The sequence below is a fragment of the Cimex lectularius genome, unplaced genomic scaffold (assembly GCF_000648675.2).
Source record: "Cimex lectularius strain Harlan isolate CLEC.00 unplaced genomic scaffold, Clec_2.1 scaffold101, whole genome shotgun sequence".
Taxonomy (NCBI): Eukaryota; Metazoa; Arthropoda; class Insecta; order Hemiptera; family Cimicidae; genus Cimex; species Cimex lectularius.
Window position 1 is genome coordinate 346,563 of NW_019392806.1, and position 26,805 is coordinate 373,367.

General features: G+C 34.5%; 1 protein-coding gene and 1 non-coding gene across 3 annotated transcripts in view; both read left to right on the forward strand.

The window, feature by feature from the left end:
- Positions 1-26,805, forward strand: part of LOC106667735 (E3 ubiquitin-protein ligase TRIM9) — a 279,184-nt gene that overhangs the window by 168,047 nt on the left and 84,332 nt on the right. The gene's annotated exons all lie outside the window — the stretch shown is intronic.
- Trnah-aug lies at positions 4,513-4,585 on the forward strand. Its single transcript has one exon. It is a non-coding gene; the product is annotated as a tRNA-His (tRNA).

Genomic DNA, 26,805 nt, shown 5'->3' on the forward strand with positions numbered 1-26,805 from the left:
CGAAGCTATCTGTCAAGTCTGTGCCAAGGGAAGAAGTGTTTGCCAAAGAGGTCGCGTTGTCTGTTAGATGGAACTTCAAAAAGTCCCCCCCCCCTAAATAGCTAAGCTTCCATACTACTACATAGTTATAAAATAGTCCCCCTCCTTTTAACTGATTTTTTAAATTTTATTTTGGAAACTTTTTTTAATTATAATTAAACTTTTATAACCTTAGTCCTTTCCGTGAGAACAATTAGCGTCGCCCCGAGGACAAGGTGTGATCTATCCTCTCTCCAAGAAATTTCGAAACACGGTAGTGACTACAGGAAAAAATCATCGGAATCATAAAAAATATCATCCTATTTGAACACTCCTTTAAGCGTGGTTATCCCTTATTTATTCAGTATATTTATTAGCTTGAGTGTTTCGAGTATGTGTAAACAAAAGTGGCCACAGACCCACCAAAGCAAGATTGCTTACCGATTAGGTGTAATATTAAAAATTCCGGTGAACCGCCAATTTTTTAAATATGTTTATACAATAGGCAAGGTTATGATTTGTATGAATGTATTTATTAGCGCGAATGAATGTTGAACCTGGATGGTTAAGGTCGAAATGTATTAGACACGGTAGAGCAATGTTACCAATGGGACCTAGAAACCGATAAAACATGATAGATTAGATAATTAAATAGACCTCTAATTTGAAGATTTTTATAAATGAGCAGATTTGTACAATAGTTATACGTAGAAGAAGAAAATAATATACAAAATTCTAGTAAATGAAGTTAGTACTGTTTAAGTAAAATAGGTAAAAAAATTGCTCTCGGAAAAGAAAATATTGTAATTCGGATTCATTTTAAGTAACTTGTCAAACCATTAAATTATAATTTTAATCGCAATAGAAAAATGTCACTTTTGGGCTGGATTAACGGTGGCAATGGTTATTTGTCTCTCTGTTCGGTCTTCCACTGAAAAATTCATTAGTCGTTCCTGTCCAATATTTTATCCAAATTCATCGTTATTACAACCGTTGGAAGATAGAATATTTCTTCGTCCAGGTTACATCAACATTAGCCGACTTATACCATAACCAATGGGATGAACTGGTTTGTGTGTCATGGGTGTGGACCAAACTTTTTTTTGTGATTCTAAACTCCAAAATATCCGACACTTCTTTTGAGGCCTTGTTTTCGCCGATTTTTTTTTTTTTTTGAAATCTTCCGTTTTTTAATATTTTTATTTCGCCATTCTACTTGCTCAAATTAACTATGTGAATATCATTTTAGAGCATTTTTTTAAATGTAGATAGCAATAAAAATATAGTAAAAGCTGTCAAAATTGATCAATATCAAAAAAATTTCTCTACTGAAAAATCGGAAAATTTTTATGGTATTTATCGATTTTTTCTAAAAAAATCGATAAATTTAAATTCGAACAAAAAATTATATTTAAAGGTGCTAAAACTAAATTCGTTATTAGTTTCACGAAAAAAATTTAACGTAGTTTACTTGAAAAATATTTGGTTGTTAGAAAGTTTTAGTTTTTAGATAGATATAGATTATTAATAGATTTTTTGACTTATAAATTTTTTCCGATTTTTGAGTCGAGAAATGTTTGGCTATTGATAGTTTTATTGCTTTTACTATATTTTTATTGCAATTTACATAAAAGTGCGGTAAAATGATATATTTATATAGTTCATTTGAACAAGTAGAAAGGCAAAATAAATATATTAAAATAAGGAAAATTTCAACTTTCAAAAATTGTTTTTACCGAAACCAAGGCTTATTTACAAGAAACGTGTCCTATTTTTGGAGTGTAGAATCACCAAAAAATGTTTGGTCCAAATCCGTGACAAATCAACCTGGTCGTCTCTTTGTTAGAAAAACAAGGATGCGTAATATACCTCAAACTTTTATTTTTTATTTCTGTTTATAATTGATTTATGGAAGCGCGGTTTGTGATATGATGTATAGTTTATAAGCATCTTATCCCCCGTAAAAGGTTCTATAGATAGGTGTAGATTTTTCAAACTTATCTGCATTTTGTAAATTTCGAGAAATTTTTGGAAGAATTCCTCGCTAAAATAAATAAATGTCAACCTATTTTGCGGTCACAAATTATGTATTGTATTTTAAAAAAAGCTAAAATTTGCTCTCCCTGACAATTGATTCGTTTGGTGTTTTTATAAAGTAAGTTTCACATTTTGTTTTTAGCAAGAACAACGTTAATATTCGTTTTTCTCAATTCAAAATCTTTTTTTTAAGAAATACCTTGAAAAACATGCACAACATAGGCAGAAAACCATATCCTAATCACTTGTCACACTCAAATAATTATTTAAACAAAATTTTCTCGGTTTTTAGGCTTCATAAACGATTATGAACTATGAACGCTCGATACGTGCCTAATATTTTTCGGCCCAGTATCACCAAGAAAAGTTTAATTGCGATCGGTGATCCCACGTCCGTAGACTCCCTAGATTAGGTATATAGTAGTTTGAATGTACATAACTGAAATGTATTGAGTCTCATCACATTGTTTTGCCTTTGTATAGAAGGGTAGATATTTTATGAGAATCAACAACGTCCCACAATTTCCATCGGAATTGATTGAGCAAGCCAGCTGGTTCGAAAAATATATAACGTTTTTTCTAGTACAATAATAAAAATTTCTACACATTTGGAAAGGATGTGGTTAATAGTTTTACCATAATGGACCGCGGAGTAGCACATTGTTAGAGGATAAAGCTGCCAACCTTATTTTGATTAATTCTGCAAAAACCATAATCATATTTTTTGCACAACTGGCAGGAATATTTGCAACGTTCTTAATGGCTGTTATCTATGGAGTGGACGGAGTTATAGCGGAAGTCGAGGGTGGAAAGGAATACTATTTTATGGACGGACAATTCTTCCGAATCCCGTGGCCGGGGGTTTGCTCCTTGGATACCCCCAAAAGGATTCACCACACGAACTCGCATTTAACAGTCGGCTCTGCTTTCAAATCGTCTCATAAACCACGGCAATAAGAGGCCGGCACAAATGGAAACCGCTCTCTAAACCCTGAATTATTTACAAATATAGTGTTAGGTTTACCCCTTTATCCGTATTTGCATTTCTACAGAAAGACCAAAATATTGGTAGGGGTTGGATTTGGGGGGAGTGGAATAAGGATTTTTACTGAATCTTTGATGTCTCAGGCTTAACGCGTTTATCCCCAAGCGTAGATTGAAAGTGGATTCCGTCGTTTTCATAAAATAAAACAGATGAAATAGTCGGATTTGGCTTTATATACCGGATTTAGACAAAGGCGCCCGAATTGAATATTCCTCTTTCAGTTAGTAGAAAAAGCAAAAGTAAAAAATTTCTTAACTTTATCTAGTTAATATTCCACGTAATTGGTACATTTGTGGGAAATCTTTCATGTGTAATACTATGCTATTATTCCTTTAGGGTTGGACAGCAAATCTAATAATTTACACCCGATTTTCTTTCAAATTGCCCTTACCAATGTAATCGCCGTATTCGCATTTGTGTTTAATGTGGCATTGAATTGGTCTGTATTGTTGGAAGGTTGAGTCAATTACTTATTTGTTGTGGGAAGTAAGGATTGTAATTGCATCTGACCGCAAATAACAAGATCTTAACTGTAATTCCCGTCTATACAATGTCGGTCCGATTAAACCAGATTATTCGATATTATTTGGCAACAGTGTTCCATCAATTTTTTTTCGTTCGATGTAAAATTTTGTAAACTAATTATCCTAGTTATTATCAGAAAAATATAAAAATTTACAATTTTTTTTAATAGATCATAAATGACATTGTATTGATCGTTCTGTTTGTTGTAACCCATCCTATTCAAAAAGACAATAGCTTAGCTATCCCGTGTATTCTGTTGGTGACAAAACTTCAAATGATTACATGTTTTCAGTCGTTCTGCTCGTTACTCGACCTTTGTCTTTCTTAGTTGGGTTTTCGAATGGAAATTTAGTGGGTAATGTCCTGTGTGGAATCCTGTTGGGATTTTTCAATGTTGAAGAAAGTTTTGACTTACTTGGGTTTGTTAAAAGGGGAAAACATAAAAACACACAGTAGCACAATAGGTAAAATTATGTTTGTTTTATATTATCAACAATTTCTTAAATTCACTAATTTCGTGGTCCGTTTGACCAATTAAATCATTACAATTAATTAAGGTTTTTAGTTGAGATGAAAAAAAGTTAATGGCACGAGAGGGATTCGAACCCACGACCTTCGGCTAGATACGCCGCTGCTCTACCACCGGAGCTATCGTGACCTCGATCCTCTCGGACATCAACTCCCCATCTCAACCCCACCTTATGAGTTTTCCCGCCTTCTGCCATTTTTAAAAATTACAATGAAGTACACTTCACTAAGGCTCTCCGTCGCCATTTCAACTGTCGTCGAGAATCCACACCGATTACGCGACATTTAAAAAATGGCAAGAAGGAGGGAAAATTCAAAGGTGCGGTTGAGATGAGAAGTTGGTGTCCGAGTGGATCGAGGTCACGATAGCTCAAGTGGTAGAGCAGCGGCGTATGAAGCCGAAGGTCGTGGGTTCGAATCCCTCTCGTGCCATTAATTTTTTTAATTTCAACTAAAAACCTTAATTAATTGTAATTATCAACAATATTTATTATTATTTTGTATTTATTTAATGTTAATCCTTATCGTTGGGCACATTATTGGATCTGTCTATTTTCGTTTGTTTCCAAATTTCGACTTCACGCCATCTTCAGTGAAGTTTGTTCATATCCTGTATGTATAACAGTAAAGAGGAATAAAAGTAAATAAATTTATGACGGTGACTGTAATAACTGAAAACAAGACAATATACCGCCTGGATCAATACCTCTGCAGTACAAATTAGTACAATGATAGATAGACCATTGATATTTGATTGATATTACATTGATATTTTTTGACAAACTACCGATATTGTTACAATTGGTAGGTGGTCAAAATAGTTTAAACTTTGTTTCAGGAAAGAGAAGACAAGAAGGTTCTCATAAAACCACTTTGTTTTTTACTGTATCATACTCGGCCATATTTTTCCTGTTATTGTTCGTAATGCAACCATAAATACATAACCGGGTTCAACAAACTCGCGAAACTAGACGGAGCTGTCTTCCTCATTGAAGATGGCGAATAGAAAGACTCAGATAAGTGATCAGTGTCGACAGGTTCAATGTGTTCAACTACTCACAGACGACCACAACCAACACCACTTTAATGTCTGTAATGTTCGTTTAAGCGGACGTCGCTTGGATGATAAAGTAGTATGAAGGAGGTGTTAAAATTATATGTGCTTTACAAGGGCGATTTCGTTAATTTTGATAAGTTTATCATCTTCGGTTAGGAATTGTGCAGAGGCAGAAAAAATATTAGCATTGATTGAACCTCTTCCAAATTGTGTAAGCACCATTTCAATTATATTGGCCGTATTTTTGACGATAAAGTTCGTCCATAAATGCATGGACTAGAAGGCACCAAACAGTTCCTTGCTCTAGATAGCGCATAGCCGAAATTTCTACTAAAACCAGCTGGATATTCGAACCCAGAAAAGTGCTTAGTTCAACATGTGTTACCCACTAGCGGACCTGTCAACATCACTACATGTATGAAATGTTGTTCGTTTAATAAAATGGGATGTTGCTCAGATGAAATAGCCGGTAAGAGGAAGAGTAGGACTATTGTTTACGTGATAAATTGTCGATTCGATTTTATTTTTTTTTTTTCACCATGTGAGGTCCTTTTCTGGACCCCGTATGATGATGACCATTTCGTGGAAAGTTCATTTAAAACTATGCACTTCCCTCGGTACTTCTCGCAGTTATATTGGTATGGGAATTGCCTGAACAATGCTTTTATCGTATTTGGACTAGCACATCAATATTCAAAAAGGATATTTACCTGTTTCCATTTTCTCTTGACAGAGCCAGATGTTCTGTTTCTGCTTTGCCCATCTTCTTTAGACTATAGGAGGGCAATGCCAAGTATAGATAGTTGTAATTTTCCTCATATTTTGTTTGCTAAGAGAGAGGAGTTTTCTTTTCGAGAGATTGGTAAAGCTCTTAGCTTGCTTCATTTCAGGTGCCCTTGTCTCTGCTTGAGTTTTTCTATCTCAGACCATTTTTCCAGCTCTTTAGCACACTCTTCCGTGGGCCTAGTTTTGGCGTCGGCCCCATGGGTGAGAAGGCTGTTCCTTCTTTGGTTAGTTTGTTCAGGCTGCTCTTTTCCTTCTATATTTATACTTTCATGTTCCGTAACCCTCTTAAGGCAACCTCGGGGTTTTCCTTGGGCCATGAGGCCATTTAGGCATCCCAGAGAAATTTGGAGCTCAAACCATTCACGTTTGGTGCCTTTATGCATCTAAAAGTACGAAAATCTGTACAACTTTTATTATTTTCTTTTGCACAGAGTTGGATTGACTGGTCCTCAGCTTAGAAAGTAGTTAGATCCAGTTCAAAACGTTTTGCTGTGATGTAATTCGGCTTAGCCCTTATAAGACTCTCTGTTCCATCTTTGACCCATCTGTGTGGCATATTAAGATAAAATGATAAGATTTATTTATTGCCCATTATTTTTTATAACCTTTTATATTCTACAATATATTGACATATTTATATTTTTATTTTATTTTTAATTTATTACATGTTTCATTTTAGTGTGAACCATGCAAGATAGTATATGGTAGTTTCTTGCTTGCAGTTATTTGGCTAATGTATTTTTGTGATATTGTTAATAAAAATGTTTAATAAAATGTTAAAATTAAAAATAAACATAATTAAATAATAATAAATTTTATAATAAAAATGATTAAATTAAAAAATTAAAATATGATTTTATTATTAGGCCCTCTTTTTGAAACTTGGGGTTACCTTTCTTCCAAATAATCACAGTTATCTATGACACTTAGATGAGGTTGTGAAAGTTAAGGTTTACTCTGATTTTGTCAATACTCGTTACACCCATATCATTTATTTTATTTCCTTTTACCTCTGGAGTCTGCTGGTCTTTCGAAAGTCACCTTTTGTACATGAATGTGTAAGGACTGTGATTGCTTGCGTTTTCTTTCGCTGTTGTGAGGTAAGTATGCATTGTCGCTGTTATGTTGAAGATTTATTTTGATTAAAAACACAATCATTCATCCCAAACCCAGTATGGCCACGATGAACCTCGTATGTGTTGAATTTGTTCCGAACAAAGCTCAGAATTTATTGAACCTCTTCAAAATTCTGTTAAATTGTTCTAGCGTGTGGTTATTTTTCTAAAGTGTTATAACCGGAAGAATAGATTGATCTTCGTCTCCTCGCTAGTGTCGCAAGTAGGAGTTCTTTTGATGTTAAGTACACTTAAGATTTTCAAGGAGCAGAAGGCTTGTTTCCAGGCTACGTACAGAGATTGTTGCGAGGTGAAACTTCTCTACATGCTCTTTTCACTTACCCTAACGTGCGTAAGTGGCTTTACACTTGACTGTGACAAACCTAGTTCGTTTGACATTTGACGAGAGCTTTTTGTAGAATCGGCCTCAATGGCGTCTCGTTGAGTCCCGCTGTTCACTGCAGATGACCTGTTTTGGTCGTTCATTTCGCCACTTTTAAGAGGTTTTAGCGTATAGTCAACGTGTTCCCTGGTTCAAATATGCAGATCTAATGTGCGAATCCTTTAATTAAATCTCAAAATTAATTTCTAAAAACATCGTGTTTGCTAAGAAAAGAAGACAGAATGGGAAATGTATTCATTCAATTAACTTTTTTATTCACTCCAATAACCTCAACGATATACCTTTTGCTTACGCATGTGGTATTTTTTTGTTTCTTTCCTCTTCTCGTGTTGTAACATCGTCCATAAACTTACGAAAAAATACAGCATAATTAAATATTTCATATTTTATGCTCGAATGACATAAAATCAGATTCTTGTCCAAACCCAAAACGATATTTGGATTTTAATTTCAATTTTGTTTTCGTATTCAAAGAACATTTTTAACAAATAAGCAAAGCTTAGATAATCCGGTATAAATTTGATATAACTATCAAAGTTTTTACAAGTAACCTATATTGATTAGTAATTAACCCTTTTTAATTACATTTAATTACCCCTACAGACGAAATTAGTTTTTCATCTAGATATGATATATTTCTTATATTATATTTATTTATATAATATATTTCTTTGATAAACTCTAGTATTACAGTGATAGAATTTACACATTCAACTATTTTGGTGATAAGAGACTTGTGGACTTTTATACTTAAAACTTGCCTTTTTCCAACTCCTTCCAACTCCAAAATTGTGACCGGCCTATCTCAGAAGTGGTGCTAGGCTTTAGAAAAGTTTTATCCCTTGAACTAACTTAAGTGGCTAAATGGGATTGCAATGTAACTCGGTGCCATTTGCTGTATAAATATTTCCCACAGCGTTTTAAAAGTTCGGGATTCGATTTGTGAAACAGTATTTTAAAAAAATCCAACATCAAGCCGGCCGGTCACGTTGGAATAATACGCGATCCCGATTTGAAAAAATAAAGGGGTGGCTAATTGACCCTAAATTCCCCTGGGATCCATTAGAATTTCACCCGATAACCGATTGACCCGCCGAATTGAGACCTGATAAAAATATTATCTCCGAGTCCCGTATATCTCGTTTTTCCCCCCTGACCCATCTTCCAATTGTCCCGTGAATGGGACAATAAATAATCTCGCGATTTATGAGTGGATAAACTGAACTTGTTAACCTTAATCAAGATGCGTTGCTTTTTAACACAGTCCCGGAACAATAATTCGTGATTTCGCTTAACTCCAAGCGCCAGAACATCGTCCTAATTATACAACTGCTGCTTATAATATCGGGCTCAATTTGAGACTGATTAAACTGTTAAATCGGAGAATTGTCTCAACTTTTTTCTGTCGGTATAAAATAATTTACGATTTCGTATATCGCTGGAAGATGAGGGTGGCTCCATGCTTGTAGAGCTGTTGAGTCAGTACCGTCTGGGTTCGCTGTGTGTCGAACTCGTTTTGCCATTTCGATGTGGCATCGATTAAATATGCATTTTGGTTGAATTGAACGAACATTATCAGCAATAAAAGGCAACTATATACAGTCATGAAGGTGATTATATGGTGCTCTTCTTCTTTTAATCACTGTCAAGTACATTCAATTTTTTTGACAACTTATTAGAATCATATCGGTGGTTTGATTATAGAGTAGGTTTGTTTTCGCCAATTGTACTTATTTGTACTATACTTACTACCTTTACTTATTACAGGGCCATCCTATACTCGTCTTCATATAACAATACAAGGAGAATGAACGGACCTAGTAAAGTGTTAAATTCTGATCAGTTTCACACTTCATACATTGACTGCTACAGAAAGAATTCTAACAGAATATTAAAAAATAAAATAAATCGTAAGCTACTAACAAAGTATCGTAGGATGTATTTCTATGGTTGAAAATAAATTTTATTAATGTAATGTGTGAAAAAACCTATACAGGGGCGTCGGTGGCCGCAACGGTTTAGGCGTTGACACGGTGCTCATCACTGTAAGGTAAAGGTGCCGGGTTCGAATCCAGCGGCCCTGCACTCGAACCCGACATACTTACAAATGGGCTTTTTTCTCTCTCAAAATCACCGGCACCCCGAGGGTCGATATAACTCTGCTATTGCGAATCCTCGTAAAAAAAGAAGCTTATCAAAACGGACAGGATCGTCCTTACACACTAGACCTTCCGTTGCTCATTTAGACTATTATTTCATCCGAGAAAAGTCCAAATTTCTTAAACAAACAACATTTCATTTAGAGGTGTTGGTTGGTCTACTGGTGGATTAACACATGTTAAACTGATCGACACTGATCACTTTACTGGGTCCATCTATTCGCAGTCATCAGTGAGGAATAGATTCATGTCGGTTTGGTCTCACGTGTGTTCGATTTGTTTGGTTATGTATTTATGGTGGAGTTGTACAATTAGTGAAAATACGACCAAACGTGCACTAGTAGAAAGGTTAGTAGGGTTATTCATCACATTTAATTTCATTGCATTTTTCATCATTTTTGATTATCATTCTTATTTTAACTACAAAAGTCCTACACAAAGCCGTATGTTGTCGTCTTCGCTGGCTAAAGGTCATCCTCAATTTCTTTATTTCTGATCATGTAGGGACTATTCGACAAAAAAGATTAAAAATTGCTTAATAAACACATTGTTCTTTATATTTAATAGTTCATTATATTTAGTGGTCTGATTGACCAAATTACTTCTTTCAATTAATTAATCTTTTTATGTAAGGTCTTGGTTGAAATGAAAAGGTTAGTGTCACGAGCGGCGGAATTCCAACCCACGCCGAAGATCATTTCAACCAAGATCTTACATAAAAATATTAATAGAAGTAAATGTTCTTACATACATATAGCACACAATACAGAGAAAAATCGTATGACATTAGTTTTACTTTGCCAATTGATTTGCCTTGATTGAGAATAAAAAAGATAATTGATAATTTTTGCGCTAGGCATGAAAAACCACCTCAAAAAGTCATTAGCTATTTTTCGCAGATCTATGGTTGAAAATCTAGGAGAAATGTATTGACCACAGACAGCATCGCAAGGAAAAAGTCAAATAATTTATTTTATTATTTTTCTTGGGTTTTAAGCTTCAACAATCTTTTTTGTTGTTGTCTCTTTCATCCTAAACTAATTCAATTGTTAATATTTATACATAAACCCAACCCACTATTTAGTTATGTATTCTTACTGTCAACATATTCTATGTTCTAGTACATATAGTTTAACAAACAAAAACACACAGTTTAGTAATTTTATTACAGAACTTTCAGAATTTTTAAAATAAATAGTTTTTTTTAAATTAGCTGTTTACTCATGTGCCAATTTCTGCGCTGAAGGAGGTTTCATATAAGCCTGTGAGGTTTAAGGATTTCATAGTGGAGATGTGCTCTCTGTGAGAAGAATATTAATGAAATCCAAAAGCTTGGAATGACAGATTAGCCGATTCGGGGGAGTACGAATAGTTAATAAATAATTAGTCAAAAACCCACGTTGTTGTTTATTAAAATGCAACAAGAACACTATTTTATACAAGTTCTAAATTATCATTAGTGATTTCGCAATACTAAAATTCAAATATTGAAAAAAAATCTCCCAGTGTTGTTTTATTAGTAAGTTAATTATTTGTAGTGGCGTATTATTCTGGTGTTCGGCAGTAAGGCGAAACTCCAATTACCTTCAATTGTTGTTTCCGCTCATTTAATGTTAACGAACAAGATGTAAAATTAATTTAAAGTCTAAAGTTGGCCATTAACAGAATTCCTAAAGTTCGGAAGCTTGAACTCGATTTCAAAACTTATGCCCCTTGTATTTGAAGTACAATATATATATNTATATTAATTTTACGCCAATTAATATATTAATTTATATTTATTTTTCATTCGATTGTGCCTATTTGCTTTTTCGGTTTGCCGTAAAACAAACTAAGGAAATATTTTGATTTTACATTTTGTAAATACCACTGCAAGATTTCGAATTCTGAAAATCGCTCTCTGTTCTAGTGACTTTAGAGTGTTTTTTAAAATCTTGTTTTAAACTTAACATTGCAATATAGTTTTGATCTTGATTTTGCATGTCTATGGAATTAAACAAGCCAGGAGCTACGAATTTCTTGTGTTAATCTCCTACCAATTAACGAAAAGAAGGCACATCAACTTCACACGCAACAGTACCTTCTAAACCACCATCAATCCTCCTCCAAGCAGCCTCATCAAGTCTTCAGCCGTCACCTTCCAAAGCGGAAACCACTGAAACCTCCTCATTGCGCCCCTGGCCGTAAATGACCAACCATGATGGTTGGAACTTCACTTGGACCAACGACATACTTGCAATCCGCACAATCTAAACAGACTTTATATACGCAACTTCCAAAGCGGAAACCACTGAAACCTCGAAACCCCCCCCCCATTTCACCATTGGCTATAATTGACCAATCATGATGTTTGGAACTTCACCTGGACCAACGACATACTTGCAATCCGCACAATCTAAACAGACTCTATATACGCAACTTCCAAAGCGGAAACCACTGAAACCTCGAAACCTCCCCATTGCGACATTGGCCGTAAGTGACCAACCATAATGGTTGGAACTTCATATACATACTGCATACTTGCAATCCGGACAAACTAAACACTTAAATACAAAATATTGATACATATCATAATAAATCCTATGTAGACTTATGACAGCGAACTCTGGGGGGTCGACCAAGCATTCCCACCCCCAAAGCACCCAAAGATTCCGATTTAAAAAAAAGAAAAATTAATCTTCCATTTGTTCTTTGAAGTAGCGTAAAGCAATTGCAAAAAATTCCATCAATCCCAGTAGCTAGGTCCGACAGCTCAGTTCTATTGCCATCCAAGATAATCCTCCTATTCGACTGAAACGCCTTTGGCCACGTGATGCCATCTAGTTATGAAGAAAATTGAAAAAGTGCAGCTATTATATATTTCTTCTACAGTCTTTCCACTGGGTGAGTTCTCCTCACATGTCTGTCATGCCAATTTTTTTCTTACTGAATTTTTACTGTGGGGGGGACCGCGGTAGCCGGTGGTTAGCGTGAGAGACTCTCGGCTCATGGACGCCGCGGTTGTGGGTTCGATTCCCACCGTCGCCTCTGGCCCTTTTTTCACGATACCCCCCCATATGAACATGCATACAAGAATTCGTCACCATGGTTAATATGCATAGATCATAAGGCCAATTTAAAAAAAAATTAAAAAAAATTACTGTTTTAATTATTTTAGAGATATAAAAATCAATAAAAAAATTAAAAAAAAGTACATTTTAATACGATCTGTCCTGTCGCAGATCGATTCTAACAAAAATAAATCGTAACTCATTCATTAAAATATGGTTTAAAAAATCAATCAGTATATTTAAAATATGCTATTTTGTATATGTATTGTATAACCGATAAAAAGATAAAGAATTTCTCTCCTTATATTTCACTACTCGAGTAACTCCAGCCGCGATCTGTGTCAGCAAATCTTAGAGTCAAAGACCTCAACGTAAACAAATCGTTATTTACACAGATGGTGAAAACGTTTTTATATAATCGACGGAACGATCCACCGTTTTGCAATAGTTGATTTTAATGTCAACTTGCCTAATATTGTTTACGTCTACACGTAAAACTCCTTGGAATTCTGCCTCTGTCAAGACCTGGAGGGTTTCATTAAACAGCCAATTTCACCTCACTAATGATTCCATCTAACCTCGTCCGCATCCCGGAGGATCTTCCGCTTCAGTCGCCTCCTTGCAATTTCAAGATGTTTCCCTAACAGTGCAAATGAGATTATGTTTCAGCCTGTTTGTCTTGATCTTAAAACGCAAGATTGTTACTTCAAATCCTTCTCGTTTTAAATTCCCCCCCTCAGAATGTCTAGTTAAAAACCGGGTCAAACCCTTTGTGTTGATGTATTCCATACATTTTCAAAAATCATAATTAAAACAGTTTACAAGTTTAGTTCCCAGGTTCTTGGCGTCCAGCATTACTCCCATTTGTGTACAAGAACCGTTAATTTACGCCTTTGCTTATAAAAGCTTTCAGGAAATAGGGTCGTAAATCGTGAAAAATAATTATTAATAAACACGTGATAAAATCTATGGATTTGTAGCTATTAATAACTAATACATACTGCGTGAAGTTCCATGTTTAGGCTTTCTTATTTTTTCACACAATTATTTAAAACTTTGTTCATTATAAAAGTGTATATGAACAGTTTTATGTAGGAGGAATCGCGTCTTTTCGGAAAAATTATGGGAAGATGACGGGGCGTGACGTCTGGGCCCATACGCAGATCGAGGCAATGCTTCAGATTCTATAAATTTCGTCTGCCCCAAGGTAATGATTATAAGTACGGGATAGTTTCGTAGTATTTTTTTATTCATGTTGAGCTTATTTTCATTCGAATTATGCTGTTGTTTCAGTTCTAAAAATCTAAGCTTTGAACTCTAAGATTTTGAAGTTGTTGCATATGTTGCCGTCGGTAACTAAACACCTATTTTAAAATCATCATCAGGGCCTGGATTAATTTCACATTATAAAAAACATATTTGTACAATTGATTTAACAATCAATAAAACTATATCAAACTTACAAAACATTTTTAAATATGTGTCCAGATTGGCATACTTTTTTCACAGACTATTTCAAATTTCTTTGAATACCGATTCAGCCCCAACATCGTAACGGAATTGCAACCTTAGTAGTTTTACTTTAGCAGTGTTAGTAATTAAAACTTTACTATACAGAATGTTCGGCTAATCGTGTTACAAACTTTGCCAGTAGATTCTACGCTCAAAATGGAACCAAAAAAGCTCTAATTACCTATAGTCAGAATCTCATCAGTTTCGGAATTATTCCCGTTTTTCTGATTTTTAAGATTTCACGACCTTGCTTCAAATAAACAATGATAATTCCAAAACTAAAATATTTTAGACAAATCCGTAGATACCATTGAAAACTACGTTAAATTTCCAATAAGATGTGGTAATTACTAAAGCTGTAAACGTTGGTGAAATAAGCTTTTTAGTAGGTAAAACGTTGAAAAATATTTTTTTTTTTCAAAGTTTATAAACCTACTATAGTGATTTTAAACTACTCCAAACCTAGAGACCAGCAAATTTCAGAAGACGTACTGTATTTAATATCCTTTTTAGTGGTGTAATTGCTTTTTTAATTTTTTTTTTCGAAGAAGAAGAGATTGATGTAGGAAAGGAAAAGCCCCTGGTTGACGGATTGGTAAAGTGGAAAGATTAATAGTAATAAAAAATAAAACAGCTTAACGAAATTTTGAATGAATTTATCAAACTTTAACAAGAGTAGCCGAACACCCTGTACAACCACTTTCGCCATATTGTAACCGTATGTATTCAATTCAAGTTGAAATGATATACTTATTCAAATTTCGAGGTAATTTCAAGTAGGTAATTATGCCACAGGAGGAAAAAAACAACGAGAGAGTTAAACCTCGCATATGTTCTCCTTCTAGCATCGTTCCCCAAGGGGTCGTAAATTAAATTTAAAACCTTAGCGTTAGAGCTATAAAGCCTTTCTCAAGAGTTAACCTGTGCTGGAAAGGCATTTAGTTTTGTCTTTACGATTCGTTTGTTCCTGCAACGGGCAAATGCTGCTTTTTCTCATCCGGGTTATTTTAAGACACCAGAAAGAAAGAGTACCAGTATAAATAGTCACTCTTGGGGAAGAGTACGTGTATAATATCTCTTGGGGTTTATAAATAAGTGCATTCCGTAGAACTGGTTCTAAAAAGAAAGGGTTAATTTAAAAATATCTACTCCCTTTTAAGTGAGACAGATCGTCTTCAGTTTGCAGGATACTTTTTGTGACAAATGTCCTTTTATGAAACCTAACATGTAATGTTGTAATAATTTGTTATTAACTTACAATTAGACAAATTTTATCAGGGTAGTTACTGGGTTTATCGGATATAAAATAGTATTATTTTCCCTAAACGAACGTTTAAGAGCAATAAACTTTAAGACTCTGTTTACTTTCCCGTTGCAGGAGCACTTTCGCTGCATTGTTAGCCAGTTTGGATTTTTTCTTTTCATGTCAGGAGGATTAACCTGTGGTTATTGTGAAAATTACAAACGCGCGTATGAAAATTATTTTATTTTTTGATTAAGGGGTTGGAGGCACAAGAACTTTCATCGCCTCAATCCTATAAAACCCTTAAAGCGCCTTATAATCTTATAAAATTCACAAAGACGGCAATGTTGTTTGAAGCGATCCACCCCTGTTGGGGCATAGGAATAAAATAAGTTCTCTGGAGTATAATGATGAGCAAAGAAAAATTTAAATGTAACACAATTATGTTTTAGATAATATTAGTAGATCCATCTCTTGGAAGAATCGAATGGAAATGGGAAACTCCATTAATCATCCAAGAAGGGCATACATTTGGTTGAATTTGGAAGAGATCCTTTTAAAACAAGTTTCAAATATAAATTTAGCTGCAAATCTTATTAATGTCTCAGATTAGCTGTTATTATTCAGACTGACCGATCTATACTCATAAATTCCGTATTTTTAAACGTAGTGCAATTGCCTGTAACTTAATTATGTTCTCATTATCAATAAAAATAGTATTACTGAAATAAAAATTAAAAACAGTTATGGAGGAGTCGATGTATCTCCATCAAAATTCGACAGGCCGAAAAACAAATGTTAAAATGTGTCGTTTGTATACATTTTTCTTGACGTTTGTTTAAATACAAACAATAATTTGACTAAATTTACTTTTCTACTGCATTTAAAAGGTGAGAAACTTAGATATTGAGCAGTGAGGAGACGAGATAGAAGAAGGGTCCTGAAAAGTACGAGCATATTTTACAATTTTGAACATTTCACCGTATTTATTAGAAACGTTAAATTTAATTTTATTGACTGGAAATTCTTTGTACGTAGTTACTATAAATGGATTATGGTAGTTTCGAGCAAGTTAAGAACGGTTGCCTTATATTATCGATTAGGTTTTGTAGTTTATCAGACTAACTGGAAAACGTTGCATGTCAGTATATTATGTTCGCTGGAGTGCCAGAAGAAACAGAATATGGCGGTTGTTGTTTCAATTGTTTTCATGTTTTCACAGCTACGGACGTCAAACTCAGCATCTGGTTCAGACAGTTTGGGATGGTAGGAGGGGTGAAACTCCGTCGCGATCCGTCTTTTCTCGGATCAAAACCGTGGCCAAACATCCGACTGGCAGCACCATCCTTCCGGCCAGCGATTTCCACCCTCCAGGACTTTTCCCCCCTTCTCTTAATAAAAAATCCAACCCCTTTTTTTTAATGGACGTCGCTCTGAAAATTACTTACCACGATTCCACTTTCATTCAGTTTAATATAAGGTGGGTTGGGGCTGCTGAGGGGAGTTTTCTTAGCCTCAAGGCAAATCGATGCTGGAAACCCACTAATCCTGCAAAAAGCAGGGGACACAATCTAATTATTCTAAGGTTTAAAACCACCAGTTTAAAGCATCATCTTGCAAAAATAATCTCACCTCTCAGGGTAAATATTAACCATATTTTTAATGCCCTTTTAGTGCCTTTGAGTGTCTTTTTAGATGTCTCTTTATTGGGTTCATTTTTTTTAACGGTTGCAATTGACGATCTTTACACTTCTCAAGATTTAATTAAGCAAATGTATTTTGTAATTATTTGACTAAAGGGAAAAATATTTATTTATTTAAACCAGTATGCGGAAATGGGAAAATGGTGTGCCCCTGTAGCTTAACAGCATAATATAATGTGTTAAAACAATAGTAAGTAGTTACAGGATATATGTAAACCCTTGAGTTATTAAGATATTTATGATAATAGTAAAATTAAAAAAACTCGGTTAAGTAAATTGGCTTACGTATAAATTTAATAAATAAATATCTTTGGCGATTATAGTCTTCTTTTACCAATATTTTTCGTAATGCTTCAACAATAATTAGCAAATCAGTTGTTTTCTGAAAATATATATTATATTATTTTTTTATTGCCTTAGTGTCTTACACGATCATATTTATCAAACGGAGTTTTTATTTATTATATTTCTTTTAATTAATCTCACTTCTCTCTCTCTCTCTCTCTCTCTCTCTCTCTCTCTCTCTCTCTCTCTCTCTCTCCCCCCACACCATCACTGAGCTACGTTGAAAAGGTTGGCTGTGGGAAAAATTACATCCTTCGTTCATCCTCTAAAGACCAATGACCATGTTCTAGCAAATGCGAGCCGTGCAACTCTGTGTGTTCAGGTCAATTTTAGTCCTCTTACGGGGCGAAAAGCACTGATTTAATCTTCTTCAAGCAGTTAGTTCAGAAATTTGGACACCTCGAACTTCCTGGAGCTAATGAATCGCTAAACAACAGTAAAGTGCTGGTTTCGCAAAATTATCCAAGTCAAAAAAACGGTCATCCTGTGTTTCTGTTACCCTAGGGTGTCCAGAACCGAGCCTTCTACGGTAGGACCCAGTTTCTCGAAAACGTATAACGGCGTCTTGAAGAGTTTCGTAGGGAACTCCGATGGCAATAGCCGCACCGAACGTCGATCATCAGTAAGTGCCACACCACGCGCAATAGCCTCTGCACTATGTGGCATTTTTAAGTTTAAAAATTGAAATTAAGCAAACAAGGAAGAAAACTAAACAGTTTATTATTTTTATTATATTTATTTATATTAACTTTCGAATTTTCCCTCCTTTTTGCCATTTTTAAAAATTCGAAAGTTGGGGTTGAGCTGGGAAATTAGTGACCGAGTGGAACGATGTCACGTTAGCTCAAGTGGTAGAGCAGCGGCGTATCTAGCCGAAGATCGTGGGTTCGAATCCCGCTCGTGCCATTGACTTTTTTATCTCAACTGAAAACCTTAATTAATTGTAATATATTAATTGGTCAAGCGGACCACGAAACTAGTTAATAGACTAAACGGTTTATTGCTTCAGAATTGAAATGAGACTGAATAAACATTTTAAATTCCGTAAAACGTAAACATTGAAAAATCCTTCATCGCTCTTTTGTAAAGGATTAAATGTGTTACCTCTAATTGATATTCCCAATTTAAAACAGCGTAAACTAATATTTATTGATTAAAACAATGAAACAACTTAAGGGTAGAATTTTCCTTTACCGAGAATATATACAAAAATCAATTTAATGGAGTTTATATATATTGTCCCTATTTCTTTATCTACCTACCTTTCTCTTTCTTAAGGCGCGTCACTCTACAATTCAACTTTCGATGATAAATTAAATTGAACGAAGTCTCTCGTGAGAACTTAGAACAAAATTGCAAATAATTTAAAAAATCCCCCGTACAACTTGGTGCATTGCAAAATCCTTTCATACAATTTATACGACACAGCCCATTATTATTATTAAAGCCATTAAACATCACTCTACCTTGTGATTATTAAACCAAAGATAGCCTTTACCTAACTAGCAATTAGATTAACCACTTCTTTGTTACCTTTGGTTAACCAGGGCAAACAAGCAGAACGATTTTGGCCTAAGGGCTTGTATCACTAGGGACTAGATAGGGGCTTCCCAAACTTTTTATTCAGCCCTTTCAGAGAAGAAAATCCAGGGCGGACCCCTCTCATTCAAGTATTTAAAATTTGATAATTATGGCATATAGTAAATTAAAGTTTTATAAATTAGCCAGCCTATATCTAGTTTGGTGATGGAGGGGATACCACTATGAAAGAAAATATTAGATTGACGTACTTCTCAAAAATCAAATTGGACAAAACAGAATCAATATGGTAAAACTCGAGCCAAATTGAAAAGTAATAATTTGGGCATTAATGTTTAATGTCCATTCGACCAGAAACCAGATTCCAAACAGATTTATCTTCGTGGTTGATTTTTCTTCATCAACATTAATGATTAATGAATTAATGGGAGGAGTGATGATGTTTTAGCTTGCACAATTTGGATATGTTGGGTTTAATTTTTGATAGCTGGAAAAGGATGTGGGGTTCAGCATCTGGACTGCGTCGGTATTTTGTTTTGGTGGCCGTATAAATAAAATAATCCGTGTTCGCAGCTAGGTAAGCTGTGCCAAATGTGAGAACTCTGTTTCAACGAGAGCGGTTGAAATTTTTTGTTTTCCTGACGGAGCCCAAAATAGGACTCGAAAGTTGATTTCAGGATGAACTAATGTCTACCAAACATTCGTATTCACTTGAAGACAGACTGACTATGTCGAAACTGAAAACGGTTCGACGACCCTTCATGGACTAGCATTGTAACTCGAGCTGTCAGAAGTAGTGCTCAAACAACATATCCAAATTGGAAGGTGTTCATATATTTAATCGATCAACGTACTGTTTGCAAGCTCCAATTTGTTTTCTTAAAAAAAATCATTTAAGACAGGAAAACACTCCATCTCTTCCTTCTCAACAGATTCAAACCAAAACTGGATTTTTCTTTCGAAGGCGTGAACTTTGTCATCAGAAAATTTGTGGTACTTTTTCCTCGCAAAGAAAGGCTCATCTCATTCATTTTCATGAAAATATCCGAGAAATACGACAGCACACATTGCCATTTCTCATTAATACGTTACACAATTTGAAATTGTGGTAAATCAATAGAGATTAGACTGCAGAACGTAATTCTTGCAATCGTGAAATGTTTTCCCACGAGGCAGCCTCCTCACGTGTGTACGGAGAAGCAGAGAATGATAACGGCTTCCCATACTGTCACGTAGTGTTGTTGAAAAGTCTTGACTTCATTGTTAACGAGTTGATATAATTAATAATTTGAACAGATTCATCGAAAACTTAAAATAGGCTGGCATTTGTTTCATAGCTAAAGCATCTCTGAGAAGACCAGAATGACAACGTTGGTGCAATCTTTCGATTTATCTTTATTTTAGTTCGGTTTTGCACCATTTCTGTACACATCAATAGGTTTTTCAGTATTCATTGTTATTAGTTTTTTAATTTTATTTATTCGTACTACGTTTATTTTTGTAATGATCAAAATTTCTAGAAGTCCGCCGCGGACCAGAGTTTGCGAAGCTCCAGAATAGATGATATTCTCACAAATTATTATAGATAATTAACTCAACACGACATACAAGAATGACACATCTACACAGAAAACAAACACTTTGAGCCCTGAAGATGATCTGAATAAAGATCGAAACGTTGGCACGATAAAAAAATGTTTTTCTAAAACCTACGTCACATGAGACCGCATCTCACGATCTCCAAATAATCATAGATCATTAATTTTTCATAGTCTCTATTCTTTCTTGTAGTTATTTTGATGTACGAACGATGTATGAACGAAAGAATTTGTTTGATAGTTGACATTGTTTTCATTTATTTTATCACTTTAAAATTGATATATTTTTTACTCTTCTTTTTCGGTTGTTAACTTTTTATATTTCGTGGGTTTCTTTGCAGGAACTAGACAACCATCAAACTCATTTTCTTTTTATTGATGTCGAGAAATCGAAAATGAGTTTGACGGCTGTTTAGTTCCTGAAAAGAGACCCAAGAAATATATATACTTTAAAATGATTCGCTATTATAAACACAATATGATATGGTTTTTTTGAGTAATAATTTAATAAATTGTTTCGTTTTGTGGTAACGTGATGACTGATCCGGTTGACGTTCTTGTAGGCTCTCTTAATGTACCTCAAAATAAATTACCATTTTACAAATTATATCCCACCTGTTTAAACATTAAAGTAACAGTAATAGTTATATAATTTAGACACTAATAGTTTTCAAAGGATGGTGCTGCAAATAGCATAGGCCATTATTAATTATGGAAGCTGGTGAGTATGGGCCGAGTTAACGTTTCGACGGGGCCATTATTCTCGTTTATGACTGCTGGATTCATGCGTGGACATGATGAGCAGGTGCGAGTAATTAGGAAGAGAGGCTGCATCATTTTAGCGGATGGTTGTAAGATCTCGTAATCTACATATAGTTCTTTGACATCCTTTGCGACATTATGTTGTAATTTATTGATGCTGGAAGAAAAAAAACAAACAAAAACCTTTGAATTTCTATGTATTCTTGTCTTTGTACTTGGTTGTTCACTTGTTGTAAGATCTTTTTTCAGGAACTTACAACCATTTCAGAATATCCTTTTATTATATCGATATCGATTTTGGGGGCACCAGCCTCCCCTCTTCTGTCTACATAGTAAAAATGTACAAAATTACATATTACCAACAGCTTTTTCATATAATTTTAAATAAAACGAAGTATTTTTTCTGAAAATTTTAATTGAAATGAATAATACAGTACCAGAATATATGGGAATTGTTTATGTAGAAGGGCTAACTGAAAAATTAATAAAAGCATGCAAAAGAGAAAACATTAAAAAAATTTAATTTCTACATGTACATTAGGGAAAAACTACATAAAATTTTACCCTCTATAAAAGAGACAGTAACAAAATTAAAACAGAGGTGTGTAGTTTATAAATTACAATGCACTTGCGAAAAGGTATATATTGGCAAAACTACAGTTTTTGTATAAAAGAGATACAATTATTTTACTTTGTAACACAAAATAGATGTAAAAAAATAAAAGCGAAAAAACTGGACATGCAATTAATTTCGATGATGTTAAGATTGAAGGTAAAGAAAAGAATGATGCCAAGAATAGAACTAGAAAATATCTGCGTACATTTAGAAAACAATATTATTAACTTACAAGACAAAAATAAAATTCATAGACAATATAAAAACATTTTAACAATGTATAAAAATCGACAATAAAACAATTTCAAAATAGGTAAATTAAATGTGAAAAAATAATAGTTTTATAAATAATAATAATAATAATAATAATAATAATTAACTTAATAATGTAATGTAATTGTTTAAAAACATTTTCGTAAATGTTTAAATATAAAAGTAATTAAGGTAAAATTAGGTACAATAAAAGCACATGGACATTAACAGTACGCAACTTGGAATTGAAAGAATACGTGATAACTCAAATAATAAGTTTATAGTCATAACTTCAAATTATAATTTTAGAATTTTTGCGGTTCTAAAATTGAAATAGGTAGATGTCTATTTAAGCATTTTAACCATTAAACCATGTTTTTTTAATTATATGAAAAAATTGTTGGTAATTTTAAATTAATTAAGGTTTTGGTAGAGATAAAAAAGCCAGTGCACAAGCTGGATTCGAACCCGCGACATTCGGCTTGATACGCCGCTGCTCTACCACTTGAGCTATCGTGACTTCGATCCACTCGGACACCAACTTCCCATCTCAGCCCCACCTTTTGAATTTTCCCTCCTTTTTGCCATTGTTCAAATGTCGTGTAGTAAGGATTCGGTCTCAGCGACATAGGAAGTGGCCACGGAGTTAAGTGTACTTCATTTTTAAAATGTAATAAGCAAAATGAAGCTCACTAAAGCTCTCCGTGGCCATTTCATTTCTCATCATGGTAAAAAGGAGGGAAAATTCAAAAGGTGGGGTTGAGATGGGAAGCTAGTGTCCGAGTGGATCGAAATCACAATAGCCCAAGTGGTAGAGCAGCGCGTATTTAGCCGAAGGTGTGGGTTCGAATCTCGCTTGTGACCCTGAATTTTTTTATCTCAACCAAAACCTTAATTAACTGAAAAGAATTTATTTGGTCAAGCGGACCACGAATCCTTATAAAATTGTTGGTAATATGTTTCTTTGAAAAAAACTATGTAGACTGAAGAGAGTGGCTGTTGCCCCCGATATTGATATCGATATAATAAAAGGATATTTTGAAATTGTTGTAAGTTCCTGAAAAAACACCTAAAAAGATATTTGGATTTCTGTTTGTCGGGGAAAATTTTTAATATTAAGTAATAATTTTTTTTGGCGGGCAGTGTATGTGGAGGTGGGTCTGCATGATATTTGAAATTATTTCGAACCGAAATTCATGATTAGGTGAGATATGAAGCCGAACAATTAATTACACGTTTGAATGACCGAAAGCTTAATTAAAAAACGTCATAAAACCTTCCGTCATGCGTTAATTAGCTACAACGTCTACCGCTTAGCTATTCAAAATACAAATCCGCCCGTCATTTTCAATTTAAAGGAAAAAAAATCTGAATAAAATAGCCAGTCGGAATTAAAACGCGGTTATATATAAAATAGCTGTTCAAATTTTAATATGTATTTAGCCGTCTTGTTGTTAATTAATGAATTAAATTCGATACTTTTATTTTGGAAATAATCCAGCTTATCTTACTTGTACATGTTAAGTATATATTTTTTATTGCTTGTTACTGCCATCCTTCATATGATTATGTCCCATTTGCTTTATTTAATCTAGCTCGACTAACATTTTGAACAAATACATTAGGGGACCGCGGTAGCCGAGTGGTTAGCATGAGAGACTCTCACGCCTCGGTCGTGTGTTCGATTCCCACCGTCGCCTCTGGCCCTTTTTTCCCGATAACCCCCAATTTGAACACACAAAGAATTCGTACCATGGCTAATATGCAAGATCATAAGGCCAAAAAAAAAAAAATAATACATTGTTCTTCATGGATTCAAATATAGCCAAGGATGTTAAGATTAGTAACAGTTTGCACGCAACAAACACAATTCTCATCAACAATAATTATTTTGTTTAAAAATCAATTCTTTCGACTTTCTAAGTCCCTTGTTACTGCGCTGCCACCTTTTTCTATTGATTTCCTTTGGGAAGTTTAAATTTTCTGAGCATAGTTTCTCTTCTATTTTCTGAACATAACCGAACAGCGCCTGTTGAAAAAAATGTGTTTTCAGCGTTGACAGTTTCGTAACTATTTAAAAAATATATATATTAGGACATAATAATTACTATTTATTTTCGGTGTCTACATAAATTTATGAAGAGCAAAATGCACAATTTTTTAAACTATACATTGTAACACTGTCATCATAACATTTCAGCCAGGGTGTTGAGAAAACACAGTTTGTTTTTATTTCGCGAATAGTTCTGTTAAATATTACCTTTCGTTTTAATATCCTCCATAATTATGAATAGGGGAGTTTGAATAAATAAATGATTTGTTTGTTTTGATTTGTCTATCATTCTTTGACCTCACAACAACGGATTTTCTCCCTCTCGCACTCTATCTATCTTCCTCTTTTCTGCTTTTTCACAATCGATCTCACTCCAATTCTGCTATATCTTAATTTTCTCTCACTTACCATTAAAACACACACACAAGTTTTTTCTTTTCCTCTCTATCGCTCTTGCTCCCATATCCACTATCTCTGTTGATTTTTATTTATTTGTGCGAATGTAAATAAAAATTGCTCGCGATAATAGGCAAAATTATCAACATGTAGAGAAAGTATTATACAGAATAAAGATAATAAAGTTTGAATAGTTTGGAGCGTTGGTGGCCGCAACGGTTTAGTCGTTCATCACTGTAAGTTAAAGGTCCCGGGTTCGAGAATCCAGCCGCCCTGCATTCGAAACCGACATACTTACCAATGGGCTTTTTTTCCAAAACACCAGCACCCCGAGAGTTGATCTAACCTATACTGTTGCGAACCCTCGATGATTAAAAAAAAAATACGTAAAAAATACAAAATTCAAAAAATTTATATATTCTCTCTCTCTTTCTCTTTCTCTTTCTTCTTCTTCTCGTTCTCTCTATTAGATAGTTTGTATATATGTAGCAAAATTACTTTGATACTCCGCAAAAGAAAATAAAGTGATCCAGAAATGGGAATTTCTACCCGCCTGCTTTTTGTTCTTTGTCAAAAGTGTTTGCAGTCTATTTTGTGTTTCGACAGAAAATCATTTGTCAGAAGTTGTACAAGATGATATAATAACTTATTCAGTAATGACTAATAAATTCCAAGCATTGCCAACAAAGTGGATTAATTGTTTCATAATCGAATGGGCAGGCGGAGCAAATTAAAAAAAAAAGAACATGATAATGCCATTGAGCCGTCCTTTTTAATAATTCAGAAGTGTTAAATAATTCTTTTGATTACACCAAAGCCCGAGTCTCTTAACAACTACTTAAAGCCGAGAAAGTTATTTCTATGCTGATCAGAGCCGTTTGATATCGGGCAACTTTTCTCCTCCGACTGGGGGCATCTTCCCTCCCGCTCAGAACATTCATTCTTCCGCTTAATGTGTTCGAACGCTTTTCCTTCCTCATCACAGCTCATTTGCCCCGATGTACTTCTCTTTTTCCTTGACATGTCTTTCCTCTCAGGACTAAAGGATTTCTATCCGTCTTTTCGACCGAGGATCTTCCTATCCCGGGCACGAGATCAAAAAGTCAACGATGACAAACGGACGCATTATTTTCTCTAACGGTTTTCCTTTTATGATACAGTAAACTATTGCTATTTAAAAAATCTAGGACGAACAAATATAAATTAAATTTGATCTTGCCGTACAATATATACTATTGTTTTCTTTCTATAAACTATTTACAAAAAAATGTTTATATATAAAAAAATATATCTTATATCGATGTATATGTGCTCTAACCGCAATGCCTAAATGTATCAACCGTTGTCTTGTTACGTGTCGCATTCATATGATCCCATTGTAGGCATGTTGAACTGGCACCGCCTCCATTTTAATGTGAAAAACTTTGCGCCATCTTCAGTGAGGAGCATGTCGAAATCTTTGCCGACATGTGATACTGACGTTGGCACCTCATAAAGGTGAATTTATGGTTAAGTTTGATTATAGTCTAGTGATTCTTCCAGCAGCACCGACCCATACATTTGCCGTAGAATTTTATGAATTGTTATGTTGCCCAATAGATTTACGCGGTTAGGATTTTGCGATTCTTGTCACAGCATTGCCACCATATTTTATGGATTCTCTCTTGTTTCAACCAATTTTTAGGGTCTGTTTACTTGTAATACCACTTTTTCCCACGATATTTTGATGGTTTTCTTGTCTCCTTTCCCATCGAATATTACGGATTATTGTTGTTGGGATTGTTTCGGATAACACCACCCACAGTTTATAGGATTTTGGCCTTCTTATGACACCACTGCAACCCAAAGTTTATGAACTATTTTAAAATTCCACGAAATCTTAGGGGCTGTTTACTCCTGATCCCACTACCGCTGCCCATTCGTAGTGATGGTTTCCTTGTCATCATACTTTTCAAATAGTAGGGACTGTCGGGATAATGTTAGAATTTCACTTCTTATTACTGCACTGCCACCAACTGTTAGGTCTGTCTTGTGATTCCACCAGATTATACAGTTTGTTGGCT